The following is a 9,053-nucleotide window of genomic DNA, read 5'->3' as shown; positions in this document are numbered from 1 at the left end:
GTACACATAGGTCTTCACGTTCAGCTTCGAGACGGTCTAGACCAAAATTGCGGTGATTCAGATGAGGTGTCTGAGGGTGGTCTTGGTGATATTTTCTGGGATGAGTTTGACCCTGTGGCTCCCGAGGACATGGACAGGTTGTTGGGTAGGCTGAATGCCACCACGTGTTTACTGGACCCGTGCCCCTCCTGGCTGGTGCTGGCCACTCAGGAGGTGACACGAGGCTGGCTCCAGGCGATTACGAGTGCCTCCTTGTTGGAGGGAGTCTTTCCGGCCGCCTTGAAAGAGGCAGTAGTGAGGCTCCTCCTCAAGAAGCCCTCCCTGGACCCGGCTGTCTTAGGTAATTATCGTCCGGTCTCCAACCCGCCGCGAAGGTTGTAGAGTCTATGGTGGCATACCAGTTCCCCCTGCACCTGGATGAAACTGTCTATCTAGACCCGTTCCAGTCCGGTTTCCGGCCCGGCTACAGCACGGAGACGGCTTTGGTCGCGTTGGTGGATGATCTCTGGAGGGCCAGGGATAGGGGTTGTTCCTCTGCCCTGGTCCTATTAGACCTCTCAGCGGCTTTCGATACCATCGACCATGGTATCCTGCTGCGCTGGTTGGGGGGATTGGGAGTGGGAGGCACCGTTTATCGGTGGTTCTCCTCCTATCTCTCCGACCGGTCGCAGTCGGTGTTGACAGGGGGGCAGAGGTCGTCCCCGAGGCGCCTCACTTGTGGGTGCCGAGGGTCGATCCTCTCGCCTTCTGTTTAACATCTACATGAAACCACTGAGTGAGATCATCAGTGGTTTCGTGTGAAGTATCAGCTGTATGCGGATGATACTCAGCTGTACTTTTCTACACCGAACCACCCCAACGGTTATCAAGTGCTGTCCCGGTGTCTGGAGGCCGTACGGGTCTGGATGGGGAGAAACAGGCTCAAGCTCAATCCCGCCAAGACAGAGTGGCTGTGGATGCGGCATCCCGGTACAGTCAGCTAAATCGGCTGACCATCGGTGGCGCAGTCATTGGCCCCGATGGAGAGGGTCCGCAACTTAGGCGTCCTCCTGGATGAGCGGCTGTCTCTAGAAGAGCATTTGACGGCCGTCTCCAGGAGAGCGTTCTACCAGGTTCGCCTGGTACGCCAGTTGCGCCTTTCTGGACCGGGATGCCCTATCCACGGTTACTCACGCACTCGTGACGTCTCGCCTGGATTACTGCAATGCTCTCTACATGGGGCTCCCTTGAGGGGCATCCGGAGGCTACAGTTAGTCAGAATGCAGCTGCGCTGGTGATAGATGGAGCCCTCGTGGCTCCCATATGACACCTATCCTGCGCAGACTGCACTGGCTTCCTGTGGCCTTCCGGTGCGCTTCAAGGTTTTGGTGACCACCTTTAAAGCGCTCCATGGCATTGGGCGGGTTATTCTGGGACCGCCTACTGCGACCGAATACCTCCCACCGTCCGTGCGCTCTCACAGAGGGTCTCCTCAGGGTGCCGTCAGCGAGGCAATGTCGTCTGGCGGCGCCCAGGAAGGACCTTCTCTGTGGGGGCTCCCACCCTCTGGAACGATCTACCCCCCGGACTTCGTCAGCTTTCGGACCTTCGGACCTTCCGCCGCGGGCTTAAAACATACCTATTTAATTGTGCAGGACTGAGCTAGATTTTAAATTTTGGGTTTTAAATTGGGTTTTATTTCTATTTTTAATTGGACGGGCTTTAGAATAAGTTTTTTAAATGTTTTATATTGTATTTATATTCTATTTATCTGTTTTTAGTGCCTGTAAACCGCCCTGAGTCCCTTGGGAGATAGGGCGGTATATAAATATGATTAAATAATAAAATAAATAATAATAATAATATCAATTGTGTTGTAAATGTTGTACCTTGATGAACGTATCTTTTCTTTTATGTACACTGAGAGCATATGCACCAAGACAAATTCCTTGTGTGTCCAATCACACTTGGCCAATAAAATTCTATTCTATTCTATTCTATTCTAACAGTAACAACAAATACTTTTTAATATACAGTACAATAAATTTATTCATTTATTTATTTATAAATAAATAAATTTATTTATTTAATAAATAAATTTAATAATTTATTTATTAAATACTTATTTAATACAGTCAAAAAACTGTTGAAGACTACTTCAGCTTCAATCACAATAATACACGAGCACACAATAGATTTAAGCTTAATGTGAACTGTTCCAATCTTGATTGCAGAAAATATGACTTCAGTAACAGAGTTGTTAATGCCTGGAATGCACTACCTGACTCTGTGGTCTGTTCCCAAAATCCCCAAAGCTTTAACCAAAAACTATCTACTGTTAACCTCACCCCATTCCTAAGAGGTCTGTAAGGGGAATGCATAAGAGCACCAACTAATGGGGAATGCATAAGAGCACTGTCCTAATGTTCCCTTTGATAGTATCCAATTTCATATAGTTATTACATACTTATGATTATATTTATGCTTATATATGTATATTTAAAAGGGACACAGTGGCTCAGGAGCTAGGATGTTGAGCTTGTCGATCGAAAAGTCAGCAGCTCAGCGGTTCGAATCCCTAGTGCTGCCGTGTAACGGGGTGAGCTCCTGTTACTTGTCCCAGCTTCTGCCAACCTAGCTGTTTCGATAGCACCTAAAAATGCAAGTAGAAAAAATAGGGACCACCTTTGGTGGGAATGTAACAGCACTCCGTGCGCCTTTGGTGTTGAGTCATGCCGGCCACATGACCATGGAGACGTCTTCGGACAGCGCTGGCTCTTTGGCTTTGAAACAGAGATGAGCACCGCCCCCTAGAGTTGGCAACGACTAGCACATATGTGCGAGGGAAACTTTTACCTTTACCTTTATGTATAGTTATTTCATGCTTATGCTTATATATACTGTTGTGACAAATAAAATAAATAAATAAAATAAATAAATAAACAATCCTCCACAAGCTTATTGAGCCTTAGGCCAAGATTGATCGAACACCAATGAGCAATTACACAAATATGGAAGTGGGCTAGGAGAGGCAACTACAATTATTTCAATCACTACTTAAACAAAGTTCAGGGGATGAACTCAGGATTGAACTGGGAAAGAAAAATAATCTGCATGTCCTTCAATTTTTTTTATCAATCCCATTTTTGGATTTCAGTCTCTTCCACAAAATTAGACAAAAGAGGGAAGCCATGGAAATCAAAATCATCAGGAAATTAGACAAGTCCTTCTGTGGTATAAAAGTAAATGAAATTAGGAAAAAAGAAGGAGAGTGATAGAATTAGAAAGTGGAGGGAATGCCACTCCATCACCTGGAATGACTTATGAATTAGATTGAACAGGAGGAGCCATGTTGAAAGGCAACTTTATATGAAATACTTCTTTTTCAGTTGTGACTATACCAATGAGATGGTTTCCTGGCCTGTAAAAGCTCCATAGTCTTTTTCCATCCTGGTGCTCCAAACTCAGCAGGCATTTCACTCTAAGCTTCCCAGAGACTGGATGGGACATCAGCAACATCAGAAGCAGAAGCAGGAGGTCCATCATTCATGGAGCTTTATTAATCCTCTTCCTGTTTGTAACACCAACAGCAGGAAGAGTTAGAAGAATTCAAAGCACTCTCAGAAGATGGAAATGCCAGCAACTTTCCTGATATAAACAGAGAAACACTCAGCTTCACCTGGAAAGGAGAAAAGGGTACAATCAAGAGCAGAGCCTCTACCTGCCCCAAAACGTGTTCCCAGAGAGCTTGAGGAATTTATCCTTTTCTCATACAAGATCCTTTGCTTGTGGCTTCAACCTGATGCCTATATCAAAGTCAAAAACTGGAGAAACAGAATCATAGGTCTCAAACGCCCCGATAGTCATAATTACAGTGGGAAGCAACTTCTCCTCTTGGGATCCTGAGCTTCTTCTGGGCTTCATGTGCAGAGGAGAGGCTGGAGAAAAGCAGGTTAGGGAAAAAATTACAGATACACTCCTGGGGACCCTGTTCTGTTGTAGTTGTGGTCCTTCCTGTCAGGACATGTCCAGAAAGTGATGCTGGAGAAGATAGTTCAACATTCAGGGAATTGACTTCTGTTGTCCTTCAACATGGTTGTTCTCCAGAGATTGCTGGGGAAGGTCACCCAGAGCTATGGAATTTGGTGCCCCGTTAATTTAAGTTAATGCCATTGAACTCTAGTGTTGCCTGTCTTCTAATGAAAAGGAGGCCATCAGTAGCCTTGAACTCTGTCTAATGTCAAGAGTAGGGCCTGTTTGGAATTTTGTTTTATATCGGAATCCAATATATTAATCCTAATTGCAGCAGATTTTAAAATTGTTTGTGCCTGAAGTGAAGTTTCATTTTCCATTTTTTCTAGCAATATCAATTTCTGGATAAGAGCTCATTAAGAAGCAGGAAAGTAATAACTTGTATACTGTATCATTGGGTAAATAGGGAAAAAAAAATAGAAGTTTTTAGTTTTTCTTCTTCTTTGTCATTTCTGTGTCTTTCCATGTTCATATAATACACTAAGATTCTTTATATCGCGGGGGATAGAGGGAGCGTCACGTAGCTCCCGTGTAACACCCCTCCTGCGTAGGCTGCATTGGTTACCGGTGGTCTTCCGGGTGCGATTCAAGGTCCTGGTTATCACCTTTAAAGCATTCCATGGCATTGGACCGGGATACTTACGGGACCACCTGCTGCCGCCAACAGCCTCCCACCATCCGGTGTGCTCTCACAGGGAGGGCCTCCTTAGGGTGCCGTCGGCCAGACAATGTCGGTTGGCGGCTCCCAGGGGAAGAGCATTCTCTGTGGGGGCTCCGGCCCTGTGGAATGAATTACCCGTGGGGCTACGCCTTCTCCCTGATCTTCGGACCTTTAAACGCGAGCTAAAAACTTTCTTTTTTCATCAAGCAGGGCTGGCCTAACATTTTTATTGAGGGTTTTTAGTGGAGCTTTTAGTATTTTTAGAATTTTATATCCCTATTTTAATTATTTAAAGCATTGAATCAGTTTTTTAACCAATTCCGTATTTTAACTTTTTCGATATCTATGTTTTATTTGTGATGTACACCGCCCTGAGTCCTCGGAGAAGGGCGGTATAAAAATTTGAATAATAAATAAATAAATAAAATTTGACATTTCTTAAATAAAGAATGGATTGTAAGGTCTGCAGCTGAGACCTATCTATCTATCTATCTATCTCTCCATCCATCCATCTAATCATTAAATTTATTGGCCACCCATCTTATCACAGGGTAACTACAAAAATGGTGGTGATGCCCACAGTGTGGTGGACGGTGTAACCTGATTTCTAGCAAATATTTATTTAGTTTGTCAAACATGTACAAAATAACAGGTATAGGTATAAACATAAATATGAACCGAAGAATAGAATAGAATAGAATAGAATAGAATAGAATAGAATAGAATAGAATAGAATAGAATAGAATTTTTTATTGGCCAAGTGTGATTGGACACACAAGGAATTTGTCTTTGTACATAAAAAAGATACAGTACGTTCATCAAGAATTCTAAGGTACAACACTTAATGATAGTGATAGGGAACAAATAAGCAATCAGGAAACAATATCAATATAAATCATAAGGATACAAGCAACAAAGTTACAGTCATACAGTCATAAGTGGAAGGAGATGGGTGGTGGAAACGATAAGAAGATTAATAGTAGTGCAGATTTAGTAATAGTTTGACAGTGTTGAGGGAATAATTTGTTTAGCAGAGTGATGGCCTTCGGGAAGAAACTGTTCGTGTGTCTAGTTGTTCTGGTGTGCAGTGCTCTGTAATGTTGTTTTCAGGGTATGAGTTGAAATAGTTTATGCCCAGGTGAGGGGTCTGTAAATATTTTCACAGCCCTCTTTTTGATTCGTGCAGTATACAGGTCCTCAATAGAAGGCAGGTTGGTAGCCATTGGTGGGTTTTTTTGGTTGTTGTTGTTGTTTTTGCAGTTCTAATTATTGTCTGAAGTCTGTGTCTGTCTTGTTGGGTTGCAGAACCAATCCAACAAGGTTGTTATAGAGGTGCAGATGACAGACTCAATAATTCCTCTGTAGAACTGGATCAGCAGCTCCTTGGGCAGTTTGAGCTTTCTGAGTTGGCGCAGAAACAACATTCTTTGTTGTGCTTTTTTGATGACATTTTTGATATTAGCTGTCCATTTTAGATCTTGCGATATGGTAGAACCTAGAAATTTGAAGTGTAGAGTGGATGGTCACTAAGTTGGCCATCTTGACCTATCTCATAACTCTATTAAAACTTGCTTCAGTGATAAGAGTCAAGAAATTATGGGGCACCACCCTTGATGCTTCAACACACATCAGCATAACAACTGTATTTTTAGCTATTTCGTTCTCTCTTTCCTACATACGTGTACTTTCGGTCATGCCTGGGTGGTCTGAGGGAGGGTTCAGCTAAAGTGCATATCTCGCACCTGTGACACAGCCCTTCCCATCGCGCGATGTAAACTTTTCACATATACAAATACTTACGTGTATAAAAGAGGAAGTACAAAACTGTATGGACACGCTCGCTTGAAATGAATGCTTGAACACACTGAATATGCTGGAATGAACTCTTGCTCAATAAAGGATGTGTGAACACGCATTTGCTCACACACTGAAAAACATCTCGAGTCTCGTGTGCAATCATTGAAAACCAATATCTGGTGATCCCGACGTGATCTGCTCCCGACGTAATTCAACCCTCCGATGTGACTTAAGCCCTCCGTGGGAAGGAGCTGTCAACATACTTGCAGTCATTTGAAGATGGAACCCTTGGTGCACACCATTTGTCTTATGAGACTCCTAAACTGTAAGTATGGGCTCCAATCTATCTCACTATCAGGAAAAACATGTTCAGGAACTGAACTTTTTGTTGCAGAAATCTGGTATAGTGATATCAGAGAGAGAGATTAGGAACCTGATAAATGAGATAGGGAAACAGTGCCCCTGGTATCCAGAACAGGGGACACTTCGTCTGTCGGATTGGGAAAAAATAGGGAAAACCATTCATCGGGAACCACGGGCTCCTGTTGAAATATTGTACTCATGGCATCAGTGTAGACATGTTGTAGAAAACTATGGAACAGACAGGATAGTTTGATCCACATTAAGTTTCAGTCCATCCCCCTGCTATGATCAGGTAATAATAGTTCCTCCCGTTGCTTCGTTGGCTGAAGTGGGGAAAGAAAAAACTGAATCTCTTAATAATTATGTACTTATAAGGAAAATGAGGAAAGAGCAAAGGAGCAAAGGAGAAGGACATATGAAGGAATTAACAGACATGAGCAAAGGAGAAGGACATATGAAAGAATTAACAGACATGTTAGCCATTTGTCCGGTACCTATGACTGGGCAAATAGATCAAAATGAGGCAGGGGTGGGATTCAGCCGGTGCCTGATCCTGCCCACCCTGCCCCACCCCTCCCAGGAGTCTCCACACAGCCTGTTTTGGATGCTCTCCCATGCAGAGACTCTGGAAGGGAAGATAAAACCAACAATACAAATATACAGGTTAAAATACCATTTAAAAAACTTATTTAAAATTAGCCTGAAATTAAAATTACCGTAAACTAAAAACCCCGTTTAAAAATTAATAAAATTTCACATTAAAAATCCAATTTAAGCCAGCCCCGCGCGAATAAAGAGATGTGTCTTCAGTTCGCGACGGAATGTCCGAAGGTCAGGTATTTGACGAAACCCGGGGAAGCCTGCTCCAGAGTGGGAGCCCCACAGAGAAGGCCCTTCCTGGGGACCGCCAGCCGACATTGTTTGGCGGACGGCACCCTGAGAAGTCCCTCTCTATGGGAGCGTACGGGTCGGTGGGAGGCATGTGGTAACAGCAGGCGGTCCCGTAAGTACCCAGGTCCTAAGCCATGGAGCACTTTAAAGGTCGTAACCAACACCTTAAAGTGCACTCGAAAGGCCACAGGCAGCCAGTGCAGTCTGCGCAGGAGCGGTGTTACATGGGAGCTACGCGTAGCTCCCTCTATCACCCGCGCAGCTGCATTCTGGACTAACTGAAGCCTCCGAGGGCACCTCAAGGGAGCCCCATGTGAGAGCATTACAGTAATCCAAGCGAGAGGTAACGAGCGCATGAGTGACTGTGCATAAGGCATCCCGATCAAGGAAGGGGCGCAACTGCCGAACCAGGCGAACCTGGTGGAAGGCCCTCCTGGAGACGGCCGTCAAATGATCTTCAAACGACAGCTGATCATCCAGGAGGACACCTAAGTTGCGCACCCTATCCTTTGGGGCCAAAAACTCGCCTCCAACAGCCAGCTGCGGCTGCAGCTGACTGAATCGGGATGCCGGCATCCACAGCCACTCCGTCTTGGAGGGATTAAGCTTGAGCCTGTTTCTCCCCATCCAGACCCATACGGCTTCCAAACACCGGGACAGCACTTCAACAACTTCATTGGGGTGGCCCGGGGTGGAAAAGTACAGCTGAGTGTCATCAGCGTACTGCTGGTATCTCACCCCGAAACCACTGATGATCTCACCCAACGGCTTCATGTAGATATTGAACAGCAGGGGCGAGAGAATGGACCTGTTTCCAGCCTCTGGAGCCCCGGGGAGGCTGTTTTCATCCTTCTGAAGGCTCGAGGAAAGCCTCTGGAGCCTGGGGAGGGCAAACCCCAATCCCCGCTGTGGTGCAGGAGGCCGAGTAGGCCACACCCCCATGGCCACGCCCACCCAGCAACCAGGCAGAGAACCGGTTGCTAAAATTTTTCAATTAGTTAAATGCATCTAATAACAAACAGTATCTAGCTTTTCATGACAACATCAGCCCTCATAATTATCTTCCAACAAGCGTCCCTACTGAGAACACGAACTGACAAATGTAAAGACCAGTGCAAGAAAAATACTTTAAACATTATGTCATGGAATGTAGCTGGATGGTATCTATTTAGAGACCTTAATTACTCTGATTCTCGGATAGGTAAGGATATCGTTTTGGTGCAAGAGACTTGGACTGTCGATGACCTCCTGCGTATAAGCTAGAAGCAAGACCAGGCAACAGCCCAGGCAGACTGAAAGGAGGGCTGGGTATATTTATTTCTACCAACTT

Source organism: Ahaetulla prasina, chromosome 14 (genome assembly GCF_028640845.1).
Source record: "Ahaetulla prasina isolate Xishuangbanna chromosome 14, ASM2864084v1, whole genome shotgun sequence".
Classification (NCBI taxonomy): domain Eukaryota; kingdom Metazoa; phylum Chordata; class Lepidosauria; order Squamata; family Colubridae; genus Ahaetulla; species Ahaetulla prasina.
This window is presented reverse-complemented; position numbering follows the sequence as displayed.